This window comes from Thermobia domestica, chromosome 12 (genome assembly GCF_964235325.1).
Source record: "Thermobia domestica chromosome 12, izTheDome1.hap1.1, whole genome shotgun sequence".
Classification (NCBI taxonomy): domain Eukaryota; kingdom Metazoa; phylum Arthropoda; class Insecta; order Zygentoma; family Lepismatidae; genus Thermobia; species Thermobia domestica.
This window is the reverse complement of record NC_137465.1, coordinates 217,942,318-217,969,019: the sequence shown is the minus strand read 5'-3', so window position 1 is coordinate 217,969,019 and position 26,702 is coordinate 217,942,318. Positions and strand designations below refer to the sequence as shown.

Sequence of the window (26,702 nt, the reverse complement as noted above, 5' to 3'; positions counted from 1 at the left end):
TGGATGATTAACGTCCCACCATTATGCCTTTTAGGCTAAGGGAGATGGATGATTAACATCCCACCATTATGTCTTTTAGGCTAAGGGAGATGGATGATTAACGTCCTATTATTATGCCTTTTAGGCTAAGGGAGATGGATGATTAACGTCCCACCATTATGCCTTTTAGGCTAAGGGAGATGGATGATTAACGTCCCACCATTATGCCTTTTAGGCTAAGGGAGATGGATGATTAACATCCCACCATTATGTCTTTTAGGCTAAGGGAGATGGATGATTAACGTCCTATTATTATGCCTTTTAGGCTAAGGGAGATGGATGATTAACGTCCCACCATTATGCCTTTTAGGCTAAGGGAGATGGATGATTAACATCCCACCATTATGTCTTTTAGGCTAAGGGAGATGGATGATTAACACAAGTGAATGATAAAGTGGAATAGTTGGTGGAATGAGAATTTGGGAGGAAACAGAAGTACCCTGAGGAAACCCACTGACATTATGTTGTCCACTAAAAACTTACTTCTCTAGGGATCGAACCAGGGACCCCACGCACAAGAGATAAGGGTTGTACCACTGAGCCATCATGTTCCCACGATTTTCTTGCACAGAGAGTCTTCCAATAGAAAAATATAGACTTTTAGAGATGAGCAAGCACTTCGATGACAACTTGTCCCAAATCGAGTTTCGGAATAACACTATGTATTCTAAGGGATATAGAGAAAGTTGAAAGTAGGACGCTGAAGTGAAGAAACATATTTTAATTATTGATTAGGGACAAGGAATAGATTTTGAATTGGGATTAGGGACAAAAATTGTATAATTATAGCTTAATTACACGGATATTTACGTGTTTATTAATATTCATCTGATGCCATACAAAGTGAAAAATAGAGATGCCATTACATTTCTCTTTCAACAATTCTTAATTGGTAATTTCATTCGTTGCAGAAAATACAAAATCAACAACAATTCGTAGATATAAAATCAAAATTTGTTCCAAAAATGTGTAAATTAGGGTTACATAAAAAAACAATAATTGTCCTAAAATTGTATAAATATAATACTAGTATTAGTTCCTTTATTACAGTATTTCTTATTTTATTTCGTAATAAGTTCAGAAGTTTTCTTTCTCAACTGTGGTTTAAGGAGAAACTTGTCGTCATTGCATCTAAAGTTGCTAAGTACGCAATATACAGTGGTAAAATCGTTAAGTTCAAGAAATTTATACCAAAAAAGGTTTTAAAAAAAGTTTCTAGAAATTAAATAGCCAATTTATATTTCTCAGAAGTGTATTAATTAACCCTGCTATTAACACTCGAGTCTGAAAGTCTGTGACCATATTTTAAAACTTGTATTGTGAATCAATTTTACCATACTCACGTATAAGATGTCTTCGCGTAAATTCAGTTCTCAATTCTCAGTTTCCGAAAGCTTAATCCATATTTTTTTCTTTGTGTTGAATAGGCCTACTTGGCGATCCTGTGTATTAGAAGCAGGGCCGCACCGCGAAGCGGGGGGGGGGGGGGAAGCACCTGGTCCAGATCCCCCAAAACTTCCCAACTCAACATACATTTGTTCACTTTTTCAGTAAAACTATATTTATTTAAGAGTCTTCATCCCGGCGAACCGCTAATTTTACAGTAATTATGTGATATCTTCAAATAGATAAAAGATAATCGAAATATGGAACAAGACCGCCCTAGACAATATTATTTTACATGAGAAACCGTTATCACGACTCACTTATCTGCTTTCGATTTCGAGCCATTTTGAAAATCGGCATTTATTTTCGCGTTTCTAAACGGCTGAAAACGGAAAACTACTAGGTGACTTGTGGTAACGGTACCTCATGCAAAATAATATTGTCTAGAGCGCTCTTGTTCCATATTTCAATTATCTTTTATCTATTTGAAGATATCACATAATTACTGTAAAATTAGCGGTATTTTAATTTCGCCGGGATGAAGACTCTTAATAGGGAAACGATTGATGTAGCATAGAAATTTGAGGTTACACTTCATCTATACTCTTTCTGTTACATATATATTTAAAAAAAATGGTTCTATCATTTTTTACTGAAAATATAGGTGGAAGTATTTTACAATTACTTATCGTCTTTTCGGGTGCAGAATAATACACGTTGTAGTATTGGAGCCCTCATCCGATGCGAGCGGTCCTGGGTTGGATTCCCGGTGGGGGCACTCGGACGAAAAAATGTAAAACGCTTTTTCAGGCCAGACATCCTGAATAAGATTTTCCTGGGTTTTCCTCATTCACACGAGGCAAATGCCGGGGTGGTACGTAACTTATAGGTCCCAGGCCGCTTCCTGCCTTCCCCAATCCTTTCTTCCTTCCTTTTCCCCGCATGGTGTGCTCGCCGAGGGACGTCATACCTCAAAACGTGAAGGGCTAAATGACCGTGGATGCCGAAAGCCTATTTAGAAACTAAATCCTAAATCCCAGTGAGTAGTTTATGTAGCGAAAAAAAGAAAATAAGTGTATCCTTCCTGTTAGTCAACTGACTAGCATATGCGCGTTTGGTCACATAGACCCAGGGGTTCGATTCCCGCTGGGAGATACTTAAAGCAATTGAGAATTCCAGAGATGAATTTCCACTCCGAAATGTAGGTCCACGTCTCATAAAGTCAAAGTGCTGAAAAGAGATGGTAAACTTAAACCAATATATATACATTGTTCGGGTCATCAAATCTAGGAGGCTCAGGTGGGTAAGTCATGTAGCCAGGATGGGAAAAGGTAGGAACACTTTCAAAGTTTTAACTGGAAAACCAATCAGAAAACCACCATTAGGAAGATGGGAGGATAATGTTAAGATGGATCTCTCAGAAATAGGAATACAAAGTAGAAACTGGATCCAATTGGTTAAAGATAGAAGTCAGTGTAGCTCTTTTGTAAACACGGCATTGACCCTTCGGGTTCCATAGGCCATAGAATAATAATAATAATAATAATAATAATAATAATAATAATAATAATAATAATAATAATAATAATAATAATAATAATAATAATAATAATAATAATAAAGTTTCCCACTAGGTTGAAGTATTTTTCTAACTCTTCCTAAAATTTCAATCATACGCTTTGCGTCACCCTTGAGTAACTAGCCTGATACGAACAGTGTTAGATTTAGTTCAATGTTTTTGTTCACAGTGGTATTTCTAAGAAGAAGTGAACCGAATAGGGATATGCGACAAATAGTTAAACTCTCGTACTTTGTTTTTCGTGACGAATGCATCACATCTATGGAAATTCTTGTTTATACCAACCCACAGGTGGTCCACTAGAATAAGATTTTCATGTCCATGCGCTGTCATAGAGATATTTTCGTTTGTGATACATAAGCTTGTTTTTATGGATTTGAACAGTTATTTTGTACTCTCATATATGAGCATAGCGGAATATATGTATTTGGTAGACTATGCAGAGGGAGAAAAAAAGAAATAAAACCGGATATTTCGGACAATGAAAACGTTGTAATTCTCTCAGCCATTGTATTCAATTGAAATTCCTTTAATTCTTTTGTCTGCAACTGGTAAAGGCGAACAACCATTTTTTGTCTTTGTAGGTATTTTGGTTCGCAGAACAGTCGGCTTAAAAAAAAAGGTAATGTTTAACTCAGCGCATACCTTTATATGTTAATAGTTGCGTTATCTTATTGTAATCATGAGGTTTCAAGTTTGAAATCAGCTCTGTTAGATTATTTGTAACTTCAGCTCTACGACTATATGAGACCTGGATTATAGGCCTACTCTGTCGAATGGATACTTGGGAAAATCTGGGGTAAGGATAGCAGAAGCAAACTGGTACTATTTCCTATATGTGTACCGGGATCATGAAAATGTAGTATCTTACCTCTTTACCTCCAAGGGCCGCGGTGGATCAGTGGTAGAGCGTTCACCTCTGGTGTTTGGGGGCCCGGGTTCAAACCCTGCTCCCGCCAAGTGAACTTTGTGGTGGACAAACACCGTGTGCGTGGGTTTCTCGGAGTTATCCCGTTTCCTCCCACTTTCATCATTCCGCCATTTCATTCATCTCTCATCATCACCGTCTCCTTTAGCCTAACCGGCATAACCGTGGGATGTAAAACTCAAAAATTTCATTTCATTTCTTTACCTCCGAGGGTTCTAAAATTCGAACTTAATAACTTCGATAGGAAATAATTCAAATGTTTTCCAAGTATTTAGAGCAGGGTTTCTCAACCTAGGGGTCGCGAAGATAAGCGGAGGAGAGAAATATAATTAGAATCTAATACCGGAAAATATTTTTAAATATTATTTTGAATTATGTTCTGATATTGATATTTTTATTTTTATACATACTAAAAAAATAGATCTACTAAACATTTTCAAAAGGAGCAGAGTTGTTTAAAAATCAATTTAAATGAAAGAGGTACGATATGAAATTAATGAGAACTGCATATTGAAATACCAGAAAAATACAAATGCAACAAAACCTGGCATATTGAAATATAATTAAAATTGAAAGCTAATGAGATACCTAACCATGATGTGATTTCACTAGTTCGGCAATGTCCAGTTCAATCTTCGTGACACACATCATCAAGTCATTTAAAATACTCAATAACTTTTTTTAAACAACTGTCCAAGTTTTTAAACCAAAATTAGAAATCACTTTATTTTATCATCATATGACCCAAAATTAAGAGAGTTACGAAGTTTTAAAAGTTTGAAATGGCCTCCATTTTGAAACAGTATGACGGATCGGATTCGATATTTGTAGTATGAATGAACTGACCAAATTTGATTTTAATCTATTCGCTTTTAGACAAGTTACTGTATCCACTATGTACAAGAAATGGATTCTGCCGTTATAGAAATAGATGGATATCTTGAGATCTCCGCAATAGCTATATTTAAAAAATCCCTCACAAGCTTACTAGAAATTAGAAACTATTAATTATAGCTTCTACCAGGAAATAGAATTACAAACTAGAAATTAATTATAAGGGGGTTGCTGACAAGAGGATGTGATAAAATAAGGGGTCGTGATAGAAATTAGGTTGAGAACCACTGATGTAGAGGTTTGGCATCTCTTAGCAATAATATTGTAGCAAGTACTGCAGAATATATATAGTATATTAAGCAATCTTTAATTTGTCGAAAATTACTACTATTACACGTATATAAACAAGTTCTTCATGTGCCCAAGCGAATCTAGATGTTGTTATTTTTTTATTTTGATTTTTTTTTCATGATGTTAGTTAATTTTCGTGCTATACTAACTGCGATTCCGTGATTTTGTTTTTCTTTGCTGTATTTCAATTTTGGTTTCATCTTCAAAATACTGTTACAAAATATCTTCTTCGGATCAGAGTCATTGCCTAAGGCTAACCTCAATTCTTAGAAACACGAAATATTTTGTAATTCTTTTTTTTTTTTTAAAAAAAAAAAGAAGCTGTTTTTCTTATTTTTTACTTAATTTCAAAGTTAACTACTAGATAGTTGCTTTAGTATAGGATTTTTTTAAACTTATCCAACTTATGTTTTATTTTAACAACACATACGCAAGTAGGGCAAGATTAAGTTATGCAAGAATCTTATACATTCACATAACGTCTTCTTGCGGAAACCTAGTATCGTCTCGAGCACATGATGGACATGACGAGCTATATATGTTTTCAATATTTAGTTTTCATTGCCCAATCTCACTTGAGAAAATTCTACATCTGAAACTACTAATTAACACACATTTCTTTTAATAATTATTTACAGGTACTACTTGATAATTCTTTTTAGTAGAAATGAACTACAAGTTGCTAAAATTAAATTTTTGGGCTTAAGAAAACTGCAGTGACGTAGTTAACAAGGCTCCTACCTACTAACCGGATGTCCCGAGTTTGTTTCTCAGTGGAGGCGGAATATATTTTTTTGTTCTATTCTATTTCTAGTGCACTTCGGGGGTCTATTGAACCAGTAGCGTAGCCAGGATGTGTGATATGGGGGGGGCAAGTGCTGTTATAGGTACATATAAAGTAATTACAAACAAAAAATATATAAACATAAAAATATATAAAAAATTACAAACATCAAAGTACCAAAGTACATTGTCGGACCTCTTTGGGGGGGGGGAACACAGTCCCTTCCCTACGCCACTGTATTGAACCTATGTAAAACGAGTACCTGGGAAAGTAGAATTTGAAATTTTATCTTTTACATCTGTAGTTATGGTGTAGTTTGAAGGTGCACAGACCATCAAGCAAGGTAAACTCTCTTTCCTGGTTCGATCTCCAGCAAAGTAAGTTTGTGGTGGACAACACCGTGTCCGTAGGTTTTCACGAATCTCCCATTTCCTCCCACATTTTCATTCCACCAATTCTTCCATTATTATTATTATTATTATTATTATTATTATTATTATTATTATTATTATTATTATTATTATTATTATTATTATTATTATTATTATTATTATTATTATTATTATTATTATTATTCAGTTGCCTTAATCGCTATAATTCGCTAATTATTCGTTATTTTGTCTGGTATCCACAAACAAAACAAAAGTATGTAAACAAAAAGCTTTCTTGAGTAAAATATCAGTAGATATACAGGGGTAAAAATTAAGGGGAACGTGGAAGAACGCCGTTTCCCCACTTGCAAATATGTCTATGACGTCCCCTCACTTCCAAAAAAATAGAATCGGAAAAGATTAGCACGGAGGACGGCATGACGTCATCCGTCAACCTACCTTTTCAGATCCACTTTTCCCCCTGTGGATTTATCTGTTCATGTTCACATGCGCGAAAAATTGGATTCATGTTTTTTTTTTTTTTTTAACTTTCTGTTGAGTACTTAAAACTACGTAGTTTAATTACAATCGTTTAAAATGGACATTGTGAAATTAAACCATTCATTCGATTAACGTATTAGGGAAAAAGGAAGTAAGTAGATACTAGAAAGTCAAGAAAATCATCTTAAACAGAAGTCTCATGCGTTTGTTTGAAAGTAAAGGGTATATCATCTAAACAGTTATTTTCTTCTTCTTCTTCTTCTGCTAACCCTCGAATGGTCGTAACACATCCGGAAAACAGAAAACTTTTTTTTTTTCTCAAGAATGTGCACAAAAGTATAGCACGAAACAGGAACGCACACACACAGGACTTCGTGTCAATTGTGCCTCGACTGTAGCTGGTAATTGTCATATTTTCATGGAACCGTAACGGGCAGATGATGTAATGACACACCGACACATACTTAAACATCTGTAACTGCTCTTCGAATATACGTACGTTCAGATGAGAAAAAATTGTAATTGAAGATAACGACAATAGGATATTTAGAGACATGGAGACAACACCTCGCAAAATATTTCCTGAATATTGTGTTTTGTAGTGGTGTATATGATAGAAAGTGTTCACTTCTTTCTTTTCTTTTCTTTTTTTTTTAAAAAAAAGGAGAGAAAGGTGATCCGTTGCCTTATTCTTGATGCATTATTATATAGACTTCAATTGCAGTTCACAGTTACATGTGAAATGGTTGTTACAGTTTTAACACAGAGAACCCAATTACACAACGACGAACAGACAATGGAGTATATGGTTCGACAATTTCCTGATACAATTGTCATACATATACTTTTAGCTTTTAAAAAGAATTAAATTCCACAATAATTATAGCATTTATCGAAAAGAAGATATCTAAAGAAGATAGATCTCATTGAGCTGAACATAATAGGTATAGATGAGTTAATTCTCATGCGCAGTTTTTGAGAAAATCGAAAAATTCTTTATTTTGTAAATTTATAAATTGATGCTGTACGTAGGGTGTGAATTGAATATTTTCCCCTCAAAAGTTCAAAGAATCATGTATTAAGAATTCGGTCTGTTAAAAGTATAGGATAACCTTTTCCTCCTAAGGCAAAGGATGAATTTCACCATATACGTACCCACCTAACACCGAAATTTTTCCTCATTCACACCAGACAAATTCCGGGCTGGTACCTAACTTACAGGTCCCAGGCTGCTTCCTTGCTTCCCTTTCCTTGGACAGTATGATCGCCGAGGGACGTCATACTTGATACACGATGGGGTAACACGGCCATACATGTCAAAAGATCAGAAATCTAATTCGTTGATAGAGGTGATCCATCCACAGAAAGTGTTAGAAACAGGGACGTAGCTAAGAGGGGTACCGGCCTCCTCAAATATTTATGTAAAATTGTTACAAATTGTTTTTATCCAACAATAAATGAAAAAGTTATCCACATAAACTGAAATTATTCACACTTCTAAGAAAATCAATTTATAAGCTATTCCTTAAACAGTAATAAGAGTATAAGATCAGTAATTTTGGGGGTCGGGGGTTGTCTTCGTTAATATTGCGAGGTTCTTCCAGCCTTATAGTTGCCTTGAGGTACTAAGGGTTAAAAATCTATGCTAATGCACTTTTTGTAACCGACTAAGACAAAACTGGAAGGTCGATTTGACTCAGAGGCTACGAGGGTGCCCCCCAATAATTCGCTCCCAATAGTTATCGTATGGATTAACGGACATACAATGCTATAAGACACACTAGCATAATTCTAATAATAATAAACTCTGCTAAAAGAGAATAAAGAGGATCACACGAAAAATGATCTATTTCTATTTCTAAAAGTTTTAATTCGTCCGATATATTTCAATCGCTAAAGGATATTAACTCTCATCTAGCGGCAAAATATGTAGCTTGTAGCATTCTACAATTATACACCATTGTTCCAATACTTGGCAAGGGGATGTGGGTACGGGATGGGATACGGATTGACTTTATTAACTAATTCAACGGTTGTAATCGTTCAAGCTATACGTTGCAAAAAGAAAAAAAAAAAGCTTTTCTTCAGAAGTTATCATGTGAAATAGCAGAGCCATTTTCGAAGAGTTACAATAGTTCATTCTAATTGTTTTCAAAAATAAATAAATAAGTAAATAAAACAACGGTTCATTCTAATAGTTTTCGAAAAATAATGAAGAGAACGCTTAATCGTAGACAACCAACCACACTGTTGTGCGAGTTGGGTTGTATAAGCAGCAGGCGTTCTATACATAAATCTAAATACTGGGTAGTTTCATCAAGTTTTAAAGTGAAACTAGCTTTTCGCTAGTTTGGGGCTCCGTCTCCAGACCCCTCGTTTGCTCGGCCTACGGCCTCGCATTTCTTGTGTATCAGCCTTTGGATCAAGAGTGAATTTCGTGCATTTTCTCTTAATATTTCCTGAATTAGGCGTAGTTTGGGGCTCTGCCCCCTGAACCTCTACAGCCAACCTGAACCTTTACTTGGCCTACAGCCTCGCACCTCTTAAATCTACCAAATTTGAAGTTTATTTTCGTATTTCAACTATTTAAAAGATAAAATTTTGTAATCCAAGAAAATTTAAATAACATAGGAAAACCCTTTACACCCCCCAAAATTAAAAATATTCACTTTTGACAGTTTTCGTGTGGATTAGTCCCGGAAAGCTACAATCATGCCAAATTTCAACTTTCCACATCAACCAGAAGTACCACTTTATTTTATGTCAGTTTATATAGTTTTATATATAGTTCGAATAAACTACTAACACAATACGTGTGTGATAATGATGAACCGAAAGAACACCTTTGAAAGTTTATTTTCTTTCTCATTTCTTAATCTTAGTTCGTGACGACAGATAAGAACACAAGCCTAATTTTCAAAACGGCATCTGTGCAGCAGAAAACATTCTGTGTTTTGGAATTTGCTACTGAACCGCCAGGGTGCAAAGCATTCTAAGGTAGTATTGACAATTTAAGGACATTGGCTGCCTCTATAAAGGTAATACCACAGGACGTTGGGTTGGGCAATATGCTGAAGATGACTTGGCGCTTTTCGTATGGCCTTCCAGATCTCTCGACCTGACGATTTGTGATTTTTTTTTCTTTCGGGGGGTATGTGAAAGATACAGTGTATATGCCCCCACTACTTCTAGAATCGTATTACAGCTGCATTTACGATCATTACTAAAGATATTGTAGACCTCTGTGGGACGTACTAGACTACCAAGTACGTGTGCGTTGTGTGACAAAAGAACGTCGCATTAAACTTTTGCAACAGTATGTTTCAAACTAGCACAGTTTCTGTATATTTCCATGTATTATTCGTTATGGTATGTGTTATACATTTTGTTAATGTAGTTCTTCCAAACCCGATGAATCAATTGTAATCATCCAGTAGTTATTTTTTACATTAAAATGAAAAGCCACTAGAAATATTATTTGAAAATATTGTGTTGTCTTCGGGTTTACGTACCTATACAAAAAAAATTCAGATCTCCATTCAATGTGGAATTGCGTAAAATTAAAGTTGCCAGGTTTGATTCTGACAACGACGCCGACTTTCCAAAATTTATGTGGGTGCATATCAATGGCGGGACGTGTTAGCCTATATGTTTTCAGGGAAGTCTCAATGTTTGATTGATTTATTTTTAGTTAAAAGCTTTTATGAACACTGTCATAAAGGCCTGTGTTGTGATAAAGTAAAATATACCAGTACTATAAGGATAAGTTGGGGCTGCCCTAGCTCAGCCAGTAACACGGCTGACTTAAACGCAAGAAAAACGAGTTCAAACCCGGATCCAAATTAAAAATCTTGTGGGTGCACCGCACCCACAAGATTATTTTTGTGGATGCCGGGGACCCGGAGCACCCACGTAGTCGGCGCACATGGACTCTGACAAATAATTTGAAACATAATCCAATAAAAGCACTGTAAAAAAATAAATGTCAAACTTTAGAATTTAACATCTTGACTATTAAAATCCGCTACTCACCGTTAATTTATCACTTAAGGCATGTAAATGGAAAAGAATTAATTAATAATTTATTATAATTGTAAAAAAAAGCGTTGAATAAAGATAAATTTGAAATTAAAAGTGATAGATGGATGAATTACATAATAAAAAAAAACAGCTGTCTAGCAAACTACGAATGCTTTTTGTTATAATAATAAAAACAGAAAGAAACGTTGAAGAGGACGAACAACTGTGCTTGAAAGTGAAAAATATATTTGTAATAGCTTCTTTTTCCTTTTTCTGTTCGGCTAATATTTATGAAAGTCAACACCTAGGACTTGGTAGAACATTTATAAAGAAGAAAACTGTTTTATGATGTGATGAGACAGCCATTACGCGTGAAGTGCTTCGTGATCGCAAGGTGCTTAAAATGACACCTTCAACATATGTTGGATTATCAAATTCTGTCACGACAGAAATTAACAATTGCGCGCCAAGTGTTTTCATTCGTTTTGGTTTATCAAGGTCACCTAATGAAGGGGGAGGGGGGAACAGAAGAATAAAAAAAAATTGCATTTACGGAAGGTAATTTTTATCACTGACATGTCTGTGAAAGAAAGAATAAGATAAGGCAATTCCCGTGTCTTCTGCAGTGAGGTTCCGTTGTGTTGTACTGTTCTATAACATCAAAGAGGGAAAAAAAGGTTTCATGGGGCTAACAGTGTCATGCATATTCATCACACAGGTCGTTCACTTGCTCTTGCACATATGTACTGTGGACTGTACACATGTAACGTTCTTTTCTTCTTTATTTCTTTGTGTAATGACTCTCAGCTTTTGGCAACGTAACGATCTCCCATTTGTAAACTTCTGTTATTGAATTGAGTAGTTTCTTAGATTTGAATGCCGTTCATTCTAGCTTTGGAACTATATTGCCTCAAATAAAAGTAAACAAATCATTTTTAATAAATAATAGGCAATGTATCATTTCCTTAATCCGCCTCATTTGTTGGATTGTCCATAAACGTGATCCAAACACATTACAATCTTAAAAGGCCTACTAGCTTCATCCTGATAACGTTACAATCTTATGAAGCCTACTAGTGTGATTCTAATAATATTACAACCTTATAAGACCCATTAGCGTGATCTAATAACACTACAATCTTATAAGATCCACTAGCGTGATCCTGATAACAATACAATGTTATGAAGTCTACTAGTGTGATCCTGATAACATTACAGCCTTTATAAGACCCACTAGCGTGATCTAATAACATTACAATCTTATAAGATCCATAGCGTGATCCTGATAACATTACATCCTTTATAAGACCCACTACCGTGATTTAATAACATTACAATCTTATAAGATCCATAGCGTGATCCTGATAACATTACAGCCTTTATAAGACCCACTACCGTGATCCTGATATAATCTTATGAAGCCTACTAGTGTGATTCTAATAATATTACAACCTTATAAGACCCATTAGCGTGATCTAATAACACTACAATCTTATAAGATCTACTACCGTGATCCTGATAACAATACAATGTTATGAAGTCTACTAGTGTGATCCTGATAACATTACAGCCTTTATAAGACCCACTACCGTGATCTAATAACATTACAATCTTATAAGATCCATAGCGTGATCCTGATAACATTACATCCTTTATAAGACCCACTACCGTGATTTAATAACATTACAATCTTATAAGATCCATAGCGTGATCCTGATAACATTACAGCCTTTATAAGACCCACTACCGTGATCCTGATATAATCTTATGAAGCCTACTAGTGTGATTCTAATAATATTACAACCTTATAAGACCCATTAGCGTGATCTAATAACACTACAATCTTATAAGATCTACTAGCGTGATCCTGATAACAATACAATGTTATGAAGTCTACTAGTGTGATCCTGATAACATTACAGCCTTTATAAGACCCACTACCGTGATCTAATAACATTACAATCTTATAAGATCCATAGCGTGATCCTGATAACATTACATCCTTTATAAGACCCACTACCGTGATTTAATAACATTACAATCTTATAAGATCCATAGCGTGATCCTGATAACATTACAGCCTTTATAAGACCCACTACCGTGATCCTGATATAATCTTATGAAGCCTACTAGTGTGATTCTAATAATATTACAACCTTATAAGACCCACTAGCGTGATCTAATAACACTACAATCTTATAAGATCCACTAGCGTGATCCTGATAACAATACAATGTTATGAAGTCTACTAGTGTGATTCTGATAACATTACAGCCTTTATAAGACCCACTACCGTGATCTAATAACATTACAATCTTATAAGATCCATAGCGTGATCCTGATAACATTACAGCCTTTATATGACCCACTACTGTGATTTAATAACATTACAATCTTATAAGATCTATAGCGTGATCCTGATATAATCTTATGAAGCCTACTAGTGTGATTCTAATAACATTACAGCCTTATAAGACCCACTAGCGTGATCTAATAACACTACAATCTTATAAGATCCACTAGCGTGATCCTGATAACAATACAATGTTATGAAGTCTACTAGTGTGATTCTGATAACATTACAGCCTTTATAAGACCCACTACCGTGATCTAATAACATTACAATCTTATAAGATCCATAGCGTGATCCTGATAACATTACAGCCTTTATATGACCCACTACCGTGATTTAATAACATTACAATCTTATAAGATCTATAGCGTGATCCTGATAACATTACAGCCTTTATAAGACCCACTACCGTGATCTAATAACATTACAATCTTATAAGATCCATAGCGTGATCCTGATAACATTACAGCCTTTATATGACCCACTACCGTGATTTAATAACATTACAATCTTATAAGATCTATAGCGTGATCCTGATAACATTACAGCCTTTATAAGACCCACTACCGTGATCCTGATATAATCTTATGAAGCCTACTAGTGTGATTCTAATAACATTACAGCCTTATAAGACTCACTAGCGTGATCTAATAACATTACAATCTTATAAGATCCACTAGCGTGATCCTGATATAATCTTATGAAGCCTACTAGTGTGATTCTAATAACATTACAGCCTTATAAGACCCACTAGCGTGATCTAATAACACTACAATCTTATAAGATCCACTAGCGTGATCCTGATAACAATACAATGTTATCAAGTCTACTAGTGTGATTCTGATAACATTACAGCCTTTATAAGACCCACTACCGTGATCTAATAACATTACAATCTTATAAGATCCATAGCGTGATCCTAATAACATTACAGCCTTTATAAGATCCACTACCGTGATTTAATAACATTACAATCTTATAAGATCTATAGCGTGATCCTGATAACATTACAGCCTTTATAAGACCCACTACCGTGATCCTGATATAATCTTATGAAGCCTACTAGTGTGATTCTAATAACATTACAGCCTTATAAGACTCACTAGCGTGATCTAATAACATTACAATCTTATAAGATCTACTACCGTGATCCTGATAACAATACAATGTTATGAAGTCTACTAGTGTGATCCTGATAACATTACAGCCTTTATAAGACCCACTACCGTGATCTAATAACATTACAATCTTATAAGATCCATAGCGTGATCCTGATAACATTACATCCTTTATAAAACCCACTACCGTGATTTAATAACATTACAATCTTATAAGATCCATAGCGTGATCCTGATAACATTACAGCCTTTATAAGACCCACTACCGTGATCCTGATATAATCTTATGAAGCCTACTAGTGTGATTCTAATAATATTACAACCTTATAAGACCCATTAGCGTGATCTAATAACACTACAATCTTATAAGATCTACTAGCGTGATCCTGATAACAATACAATGTTATGAAGTCTACTAGTGTGATCCTGATAACATTACAGCCTTTATAAGACCCACTACCGTGATCTAATAACATTACAATCTTATAAGATCCATAGCGTGATCCTGATAACATTACATCCTTTATAAGACCCACTACCGTGATTTAATAACATTACAATCTTATAAGATCCATAGCGTGATCCTGATAACATTACAGCCTTTATAAGACCCACTACCGTGATCCTGATATAATCTTATGAAGCCTACTAGTGTGATTCTAATAATATTACAACCTTATAAGACCCATTAGCGTGATCTAATAACACTACAATCTTATAAGATCCACTAGCGTGATCCTGATAACAATACAATGTTATGAAGTCTACTAGTGTGATTCTGATAACATTACAGCCTTTATAAGACCCACTACCGTGATCTAATAACATTACAATCTTATAAGATCCATAGCGTGATCCTGATAACATTACAGCCTTTATATGACCCACTACTGTGATTTAATAACATTACAATCTTATAAGATCTATAGCGTGATCCTGATAACATTACAGCCTTTATAAGACCCACTACCGTGATCCTGATATAATCTTATGAAGCCTACTAGTGTGATTCTAATAACATTACAGCCTTATAAGACTCACTAGCGTGATCTAATAACATTACAATCTTATAAGATCCACTAGCGTGATCCTGATATAATCTTATGAAGCCTACTAGTGTGATTCTAATAACATTACAGCCTTATAAGACCCACTAGCGTGATCTAATAACACTACAATCTTATAAGATCCACTAGCGTGATCCTGATAACAATACAATGTTATCAAGTCTACTAGTGTGATTCTGATAACATTACAGCCTTTATAAGACCCACTACCGTGATCTAATAACATTACAATCTTATAAGATCCATAGCGTGATCCTAATAACATTACAGCCTTTATAAGATCCACTACCGTGATTTAATAACATTACAATCTTATAAGATCTATAGCGTGATCCTGATAACATTACAGCCTTTATAAGACCCACTACCGTGATCCTGATATAATCTTATGAAGCCTACTAGTGTGATTCTAATAACATTACAGCCTTATAAGACTCACTAGCGTGATCTAATAACATTACAATCTTGTAAGATCCACTAGCGTGATCCTGATATAATCTTATGAAGCCTACTAGTGTGATTCTAATAACATTACAGCCTTATAAGACCCACTAGCGTGATCTAATAACACTACAATCTTATAAGATCCACTAGCGTGATCCTGATAACAATACAATGTTATGAAGTATACTAGTGTGATCCTGATAACATTACAGCCTTTATAAGACCCACTACCGTGATTTAATAACATTACAATCTTATAAGATCCATAGCGTGATCCTGATAACATTACAGCCTTTATAAGACCCACTACCGTGATTTAATAACATTACAATCTTATAAGATCCATAGCGTGATCCTGATAACATTACAGCCTTTATAAGACCCACTACCGTGATTTAATAACATTACAATCTTATAAGATCCATAGCGTGATCCTGATAACATTACAGCCTTTATAAGACCCACTACCGTGATTTAATAACATTACAATCTTATAAGATCCATAGCGTGATCCTGATAACATTACAGCCTTTATAAGACCCACTACAGTGATTTAATAACATTACAATCTTATAAGATCCATAGCGTGATCCTGATAACATTACAGCCTTTATAAGACCCACTACCGTGATTTAATAACATTACAATCTTATAAGATTCACTAACTTGAACCTAATAACTTTACAAACTTATAAGGTCCACTAGCGTGATCCTGATAGCTTTACAATCTTATCAAGCCCACTAGCGTGATTCTAATAACATTACAACCTTATAAGATTACTAGCGTGATCTAATAACATTACAATCTTATAAGATCCATTAGCTTGATCCATGCCAATATATAATCTTGCTAAATTATGATTTCGTGCTGCTCACATCATAAAGTAGTTTTATAATAGTGAGCCAAAGAGGTTCGAATTCTTGGTTGCGACGAAGTTCGTGTCCCCTTTCGGTAAGTTTGTTTGGATTCCCCAAGATCTGCATACCTTTATTTGGATGCCTGATAACAAAACATGCGTTCCTGAGCATGGTTCCAAAGCTATACAAAAATCGGTACTGCTAGTGACTCACTTTTTTCTGACATGTTGGCTACCAAGCCCATTTTCTAAGTTGTCATAGACAAAATCTACGTATTTTTCTAACATGAAATTATTTTTTGTTTTCTGATTAAATTTATGATCATAAGACATATATCAACCGACTAGATAGCTTTTACTGAGGATATCACTGGTGGTGGTAGTAGATTTGAAATGAAATAAAATATGCCAGTTTAATGTCCCACTATTATACCCGTTAGGCTAAGGGAGATGGTTGATTAAGCCAAGCGAATGATGATGAAAGAATTGGTGGGATGAAAATTTGGAGGAAAACTGGAGTATCCTGAGAAAACCCACGGACACGATCTTGTCCACCATAAACTTACTTCTCTGGGGATCGAACCAGGAACTCCACCCACCAGAGGTTAGCGCTCTACCACTGAACCACCGTGCCTTCCAGTTCATTTTAAAGAAAACAGAAAAGTGATCCCCCTTATAAATTGATAGGTTAAAAGAGTAAGCTCTTGTGGGTACAAAACACCCCTAAGTTTTGGGCGCAAATAAACACAAATAAATGTTATCTCACATAATTAAGAGGTTGATGTTTCGGTATCTATCAGTATTAAATCTTCTGTTGATTCAGTTCTAAAGTTTTGGCATCATATCCTAACTGTTGATAGTAATACTAATAGTTAATGAACGCTATATTAATACCTTGTAAACCACACTGCAATAATATTAATAACTATTTTAGGTGCAATTAGGATATCATGCTATTGCTTAAAGAGATTTATTTTTCACTAGCGCTTAAGAGAAAAATCGAACGCATTTAAATCGACAATCTGTAGATTCCGGCTAAAGGTGGCTTTCATGGCGCTGCACCTGCCACTGCCGGAAACCTACAATTTGTATTGTGGTGTGCACTGCACTCGAGCCAACTCAACTTAGATCGTGTATACGTACGTTCCGGAGAGATTTTCTAGATGCTGCTACATACTCCTTATCTTTGAATGTATGTTCCGGAGAGATTTTGTAGATGCTGCTACGTACTCCTTATCTTTGAATGTATGTTCCGGAGAGATTTTCTAGATGCTGCTACATACTCCTTATCTTTGAATGTATGTTCCGGAGAGATTTTGTAGATGCTGCTACGTACTCCTTATCTTTGAATGTATGTTCCGGAGAGATTTTATAGATGCTGCTACATACTCCTTATCTTTGAATGTATGTTCCGGAGAGATTTTGTAGATGCTGCTACGTACTCCTTATCTTTGAATGTATGTTCCGGAGAGATTTTATAGATGCTGCTACGTACTCCTTATCTTTGAATGTATGTTCCGGAGAGATTTTCTAGATGCTGCTACATACTCCTTATCTTTGAATGTATGTTCCGGAGAGATTTCTAGATGCTGCTACGCGCTCTTTATCTTTGTACGTATATTCCAGAGAAATTGTCTAGATGCTGCTACGTACTCCTTATTTTTGTACGTATGTTCGGTAGAGATTTTCTAGATGCTGTTGCATATTTAATTCTCTTCCCCGTATGATTATTTCCAGCTAGAAAGAAAATCTAGATTGTAGACAAGTGTGGGACTATGTAATATCCCTACATAACCGTTTAATATTTATCAAAATGCTCATTTCCGTTCAGAAAGAAAATCTTAGATTGTGCCCAAGAATAGGACTGTATAATGTTCCTACAGAAACAGGTAATATTTATGAAAGTAGATAACCATGATTATGAAGAATTCATGATAGGTGATATTTATAACACTGAAGAATTAATGTATATCCCTCCTCAAACATCATTTCGCACTTCAAAAACATTTTTTGGTGTAATAAAAATTGATGGTTGCATAACTTTGCAATATAAGACAGCATCTTCGCCTTCCTTTTATAATAATCTCTTTCTTACAATATATGGGTAATAATTCCTCTAGAAGATGGATGGAGTCCATATTTCTCTCATTGTAGTATTTATAAAGCTATCACAATATTCTTAATTATTTTAACATTCCTCTGAAGATTATTGAAGAAAGCAGCAACTTCCTTATTTTTCAGTATCATCAATTGAATGTAAGATGGATTATTTTACAACTTTCCTTTTGGGAATTGTCTGTTGTAAATAATAAGAGAAATTTCTCAATTTCCTAATTAATACAACATATCCTCTCTTCCCGTTTTGGTTAATTATTTTATTACAAACATTCCAAACAATAAAAAAAGATTACATTTGCTTCCTTTTTAAAAATCTATATCAGGAGTAGTCTAAATACAACACATTGAGGAAAATTGCAATAAAAACACATTCAGGAAACTCACACTTTTCGGAAATTACTGGGAATCTAAAATGTGTTTTCAAACGGTGGCTCAGTGGTAAAGTGCTTACGTCTAGTGCGTGGGGTCCCTGGTTCGATTCACGGCAAAGTAAGTTTGTGGTAGACAATATCATGTCTGTGGATTTTCTCGGGATTTTCCATTTCCTCCCACATTATCATTCCACCAAATTCTTCCATCACCATTTGCTTACCTTAATTATCGTCTCTCTTAGCCTAACAGGCACAATCGTGTGACGTTAAAGTTGAAGATTACATTTCATTTCACTTGTCATACTTATGCATAGAATAGTATGGAATAGTCTAAAATGCAGTAGCTTCACTAAAGATAGTTATACTATTTAGTTTCATATCGCTAGAAGCGAAACACTATAGTTCACTAAACACAGAAATGAGACAAAAATAAATTAAGGTTGGTGTAAACGGACAAGTTTTGACGGTAGATGTCACTACAGTCTTCGTATATCTCTCTCTCTTTTTTTTTTTTTTTTTACCTTTGACGAAAATTCACGATTTCTCTTACAAATTTCAACCTAGAGACTTCAAATTTTTAAAGAAGGAACTTCATAACTTATCGAAGGGACTTCATATCCGTGCCGTTTTTTTATTTAGAATTTTCTTCATTGGTGAAATGGCTTGATTGTTGAATGGATATCCAAACCAATATAATAATGGAATTTTTTCGACAATGAAGATAATTCTAAATAAAAAATCGGCACGGATATGAAGTCCCTTCGATAAGTTATGAAGTCCTTTCTTTAAAAAATTGAAGTCTCTAGGTCAAAGGCGTCATTTAGGGGGGGGGCAGGGAGGGGCATTTGCCCCCCTCTGAGTTTGATATATATATATATATATATATATATATATATATATATATATATATATATATATATATATATATATTATCAATATAGAAGTAGTAAGTCGGTGAAAAACGCGAAATTTTACTTATATCAAGGGGTCTTGCCCCCCCGCAAGCCAAATCTGAAATGACGCTACTGCTCTAAATTGAAATGTGTAAGAGCAGTCGTGAATTTTCGTGAAAGGTAAAAATACGCGAGAGATATACGAAGACTGTAGTGACATCTATCGGCAAAACTTGTCCCTTTGAACCATCCTTAAACCATTTGAGAATGCTTCAAGAGCATTGCCAGAACGAACTTAAAAAGAATTATCTTTTTTTCTTATTAACTTCTACAGGCTTTATACCAATTATTCTATTTACTTTATTATTATACTCATTAAACAATGCTTGTAATATATCTATCCATTTATAATTTCCTTGAGTACTAAATTTTTTCCACATGTTTTGTTTAAAGATTCTGTTAAAACATTTTTTGGATAATATCTCGGGAATGGTAAGAGTGACGCGAAAAAAAATCCATCATTTTCCCAGATAGTTTTTGATGACCTATCGAATGGAGGACTCAAAATTGAAAATTTCGCAAATAACAGACAGACACAGATACACACACAGAGAGAGAATTCAGTAACGAACTCCGTTGAAAATAAAGAAATAGCATATAAGTTGTACAGTTATGGTCAATAGTTCAACGAAATAGAATACAGTGAAAATAGTCCACCTTTTTACCTGTTTGTTATCGAGTACAAGCTAACATTGTCATGTTTCACTTGAAAGTTCGAATATTAACTCAGAACGAAGTGAAAACGTATTATTGCACATACTGACAAAATTGATTCGTCACAGACAAATCACTTTTCTTTTCGTAGTTTGTCGTTAATGTGTTTAATCTGTTATCAATATTTGTTGACCGCATATTGAAGTATGTTTCCTTATTCGTTGAACGATGTTGTATGAACATAACCTCTGTCTTTCTCATTTATTTTTATTTTAATTTTAACGGCTACTTTCTATTTGCCAGTCGGTTTACTCTAACAGAAGATATAAACTTTTTTGTAGACTCCCACAAGTGTCACGCCAGATGAAAGTTGACTTTCTTGTGCATAGATTTTTTTTGGGGGGGAGGATGGGAAAGACAATATTCGTGATACCACTCTATGCAGAGAAGACATAAATCAATATTTACTCAATAACACATGGTATTATTCTTATTATAAAGTATTTATCTTACCCTTATATCATTAGAAAAATCATATGTCATGTTAATACTGTTCAAGTAGAAAGTGATGATGATGACGCCGCTTTTTTAGCGCTTTTTGCAACTCAGCACTCAAAGTAAAGTAATGATTAAAAATTACTTTAAAAATACTTATTTTGATATTACATCTCTCTCAATCAGGTACACTGTGTGCGTGGTTTTGCTCGGGGTTCTCCCGTTTCTTCCCACTATCTTCATTCCACCATATCATTCATTTCTCCTTATCACCGTCTTCTTTAGCCTAACCGGCATAACCGTCGAACGTAAAACAAAAATTTCGTTTCATTTTTTCAATCGGGTACAGATAAGCGAAAAAAATCCACAAATTTGATCAGTTTGGCATTAGCATTTTTCTTTATTGGGGTGAAATAAAACTTGGTCCAATCATTGAACTGAAAATTCACTTTGTAGCAGTGATAGAACTTACTGGGTTATCACCTTATGCATAATATTTTGGGTTTTATTCAATGGCGGATCTACCCCGGGACGAGTTTTTCTTTTAAGTGACGGAACTAATTTAAGCTATTATTTATATATTTATGAAAGTTTATAATAAACTCATGATATACGTATAATAATCTGGGTTCTTGCTGCCCCCCCCACTTTTTGCCTTCTAGATAGGGTTGCCATAATTTTTTGACCCAAAATACGGACAAACCTTAAAATGACGATCCCTCAAAGATACGGTGCCCAAACACAGAACAAATATTTTGAAATTTCTTACCTAAAATTCACCTTTTTAGATTATCACACAAATGTTTACTGTAATACTTAAAACATTTCGGAAACTAAGATGTTTTATATTTTTTTTCACTAACACAAATATAATAAATCATGCCATTAAATTACGTATATTAAATCTAACCAAAAGAACATTGGAATGGAAAAATGAGACACTTTTTAAAAACATAACCCACTTTATTAATAGTAACTAAAATATAAGTAATAGGCCCTATGATGAAAACACAATTCTTTGCACCCAAAATTTTAGCGATTCCGGACGCGGAAATGTTCGGGCAGCATCAAAAATTGTCAAATACGGACATTTTCCTATTCCATGCTTTGTACGATACGGACACGGACAAGGATCCAAAAATAGAAACAGTCCGTACAAAATACGAACATATGGCAACCCTACTTCTAGATCCGCCACTAGTTTTATTCAATTTATTTTCACTTTCTTATATAGCATTGTATAATTGAAGATCAATCTTCTTTTCTTCTGATGTTTAATGTTTTAACCGCTAGTGATGTTTTATTATTATTATTATTATTCCTGAGAATTTTTTTCCTGCTGGACTAGTGCCTAGCGCCCATACCTTTGATACACGGACTCCCAGGTTCGATTCTCAATGTGAGGATATTACGGTGGTTCGTAATATTAGAAACAAGACGATTCATTCATGATATGGTTCGAGGCGAGACAAGGTTCTTCTAATAGAAGCAGATACATTTTGTCGAGATGACATGCCACTTTTACGACACATTTCAAGTCAAATAGCCTATACTTTTTTCTTGTGTTCAGATCTGGTGGTTCGGTTTTAAACTGTACGTCTACGCGTCATATAGCCACTATGCTGAAAAGGGATGTTGAACTGCACTAAGCAAAAAAAAAAAAAAATCCTGTGAAAATGAAGCGATAAAATAATGTATATACTTTTTCAGGCCCGCTACCAGAGGGGGCTAGGGAGTCCTGCCCCCTAAAGTCTTCGTGACCCCTCCAGACCTCAATACAAAATGCTATTATTAATACAAAAACACAATTTAGATATTTGTAAGAGAATTTTTAACGACTTGTCCCCCCCCTAACACATTCATGGCCCCCTAAACCTCTGTGACTGGTTTCCGGCCTGTACTTTTTATCAAGTAAGAAAACCATTTCTTTCATTACAAAATTCTTGCGTTTTGCTGTAGGTCTGTATATAAATGGTAAATTGCAGTTTGTACGTAACAATTATTGTATCCAATAATTATCTACATAAAAAAAATATCAGGTATGGCTGGACACAATTTTAACAGATAAAACGGAACCTTCTGGTGATGAGAGTTCAGTAGCCCAATTTTATCAAAATACAGGTATTACTCCCGCGTTTAGTAGGCTAATTACTTCAAGATTGTTCCAAGAATCTTCCGAAAAATTAGATAATTGACTTCCTTAATCGTACCAATCCCGTAGCGAATAATTCTGTCAAAATCGTGACACTCGGAGCATTTTGGCAAAACATTAAGTTATTCTTCCGATTTTTACCGGTAGAAAATTAGCATGTTTCCAATAACATTTCTTTCTTTATTCTGTGAAAATACCGTGAGAGAGAAGCACTCCGATAATTAACAAAACTTATGACATGTTTCTGGAAGGCAATATTTTTCTTTTATTCTTTCGTTTCTTGAATATGAAAATGTTTGTCAAATTCCTTTTTCGGTCAGGTTACATTCTCTTCCTGGGAACTTTTTCTGTATATCCGTTACTTATGTGTTGATTACGCCGCTTTTCTCTCCCCTTAAATCTTTACTAATATTTAATTTCTCCGTTGGCATTCATTTGTTGTTCTCTATTTTGTTTTTTCCATTCTTCAAAGAAAAGTCATTGTTTACAAAAAGATAAAATGGCAAGAATCAATTGTTTGAGGGGATTCTAATGTATTCATTGTGTTTATTCCTTTGTTTAGCGTAGTAATTATTAAGGATCCATCCACTCCACTATTTACAGTTGCTTTACACGTATGTGCAGTAAATGTATGTTTACTTTGTTCAGAAGGAGAAAGATGTTTTCTGTGTACTGATGTCATTAAGACTAAACAGGACAAACTCCCGCTTCTTTTTTTAGAGGAAGACAAGAATCTAATTAGGGCAGTGTTATCATCTACGTGAGAAGTTGTAACGAGACGATGAGATATCCTTTTTTTTTCTTTCTTCCAGTTTCGTCGCCATTTTGAGAAAGATAGTTCGTCTTCTAGACTAGGGAAGGTTGAAAATTTGTAGATATATACTTGTGTTTTTCGTGAACACAGGGATTACTCGCTGTTTGCATATACTTTATTATTATTATTATTATTATTATTATTATTATTATTATTATTATTATTATTATTATTATTATTATTATTATTATTATTATTATTATTATTATTATTATTATTATTATTATTATTATTATAATTTTAAGTGCAATTTAATTCCCGTCTGAAGATAGGTAGAAGGTAACGCCTTCTCTTGAGCCATGAGTATTCATTTATTTGTAGTTTCATTGGGAGATGGATAACAGGATTTATTTTTTTATTGATGTGTTTAGCTGATCACAAAACAAAATAAAGCAATACAAAAGAATACAAAACTAAGAAAAATGCATCTTACAACAAGTGCTGAAAAGTTTCTTGACTTCATGGTAATGGTTCAGAGAAGGAATCCATGAGAATGGTGAATTTGCTGAGCAAATCTAGGATTGCTTTCAACTTCGGCATGTAGGTGCATAATGTGTGTACTATGTCGGTCAGGTTTAAATCCGTCAGAAGTTGAAGAAGTTCTTTAATGATATCTTCAGAGGATAAGTTATCATCAGGAGACGTCTTCAGTGTTGAAGCTGCGATAGTGCGTGATATTGTAGCCTCAGGTCCTGAACTGGATGTAGCAGTGGTGTCTTGAAGAGGTGCTGAATGTGAGATTGTGCTTGCTGGTCTTGTTTTCTTTTCTGCTTGTAGAATTTGTTGTATTCGCGGACAGAGGCGGATCCCCCCTTGGATCCTCCCTTATAGGGGCTATATAGCTCCCTTTGACGCTCAGGTATACACTGGATATAATGGGGCTTCACTCCTGCTTTACACTGGATAAAACTGCAAACTATGGTTTAGCCCCTCCCTTGACCGTATTCTGGATCCGCCACTGTTCGCGGACATCCGGAATAATTAGTATGATGAACACCTTTACAGTTGACACGTTTTGCTGGTGTGTTTCTGGTCTTTTCACGTTAGTACGTCCAATGAGAGCCGGCGCATTTAACGCACCGAGACAGAGCTTGGCATGTTGCTTGCAAATGTCCAAATCTTTGGCAACTGAAGAATTACAAGTAAAATTTCTCTTGTAATACTTCTGTCTGGACTTACATGTGCAGCAATAAGTCATCTTTGAAGATTCAGGTAGCTTATAGAGTCTTCTTCAATATAATAAAAGAATAGTGGGATGGGGACTTTCCTTTTCCCGTCTTCAGGATTCTGGGTTCGCACTTGTGAAACAGAGAATATTGGGTGATTCTTCTCCTTGAATGTGCTGTCGTGATGTCTTCAGTGCTAATATCAATTGGAAGTTGGCGAATAACTGCTTTGATGGTTTCAGTTTTCTTCTTGATTTCGGTGGCATATTGAAGTTTGTTGTAGGAAAAAAATGTCTTGCACGACTTCGTATTATTATTATTATTATTATTATTATTATTATTATTATTATTATTATTATTATTATTATTATTATTATTATTATTATTATTATTATTATTATGCCACTCTACAAAATGAGAAATCGAGACACGTCAAGACACATGTAAGTATTTGTATTTCAGGAACTTTTGCTTGCGTACACTAAGATTACTGTGCAAGTAACGAAAATTATGTTGTATTATCTATAATCTATCCCGTAAGTATTTGGTCTAGGAATTAATTCGTGCGGGTGGACAAGAGATGGCGCAACGAACGGAGCGTCCCACAGTTCCGTGTATCCACACATGTGTTGCAAACCCCTGTCATCGCGTATCGTTCGTAGTATAGGGCAGTGGATTAAAGCGTCAACAACACCAGTTTGTAGTTAAGTGAACATGGCGCAATTTGTGCCTGATAAAGTGTTTTTGCGGGGTGTCCTGCTGCATTACTTTAACATGCAGAAAAGTGCGACTGAAAGTCGTCGTATTTTGGTGGAAGTGTATGGTGACCATGCTCTAGCTGAGCGAACGTGTCAGAAGTGGTTTGCACGGTTTAGAAGTGGTGATTTCGGCTTGGCAGACCAAGAGCGAGCTGGACAGCCAAAAAAATTTCAAGACGAAGAATTGACAGCATTGCTCGAGCAGGATTCGTGTCAAACGCAGGAACAACTTGCAGCAGCATTAGGCGTTGATCAAACAACAATCTCCAAACGCTTGAAAGCCATGGGAATGATTCAAAAGATGTCACATTGGGTTCCACATGAATTGAAAGACAGAGACGTTGAAAGACGAAAAACCATTTGCGAATTGCTGCTTCAACGACAGAGCAGAAAGGGGTTTCTGCATCGAATTATTACGGGTGATGAGAAGTGGATCCATTACGAGAACCCTAAACGAAAAAAGGCCTGGGTGAAACCAGGTGAACCAGGTCCATCACAACCAAAACGAGATATTCACTGTGCAAAGGTTATGCTGTGCATATGGTGGGATATGAAAGGTGTGGTGTACTATGAGCTGCTGCAACCGGGT

The 26,702-nt window shown here is 35.0% G+C and overlaps 1 protein-coding gene across 2 annotated transcripts in view; it reads left to right on the top strand.

The window, feature by feature from the left end:
- The window catches only part of LOC145667049 (uncharacterized), a 250,428-nt gene that overhangs the window by 2,282 nt on the left and 221,444 nt on the right, over positions 1-26,702 (top strand). The gene's annotated exons all lie outside the window — the stretch shown is intronic.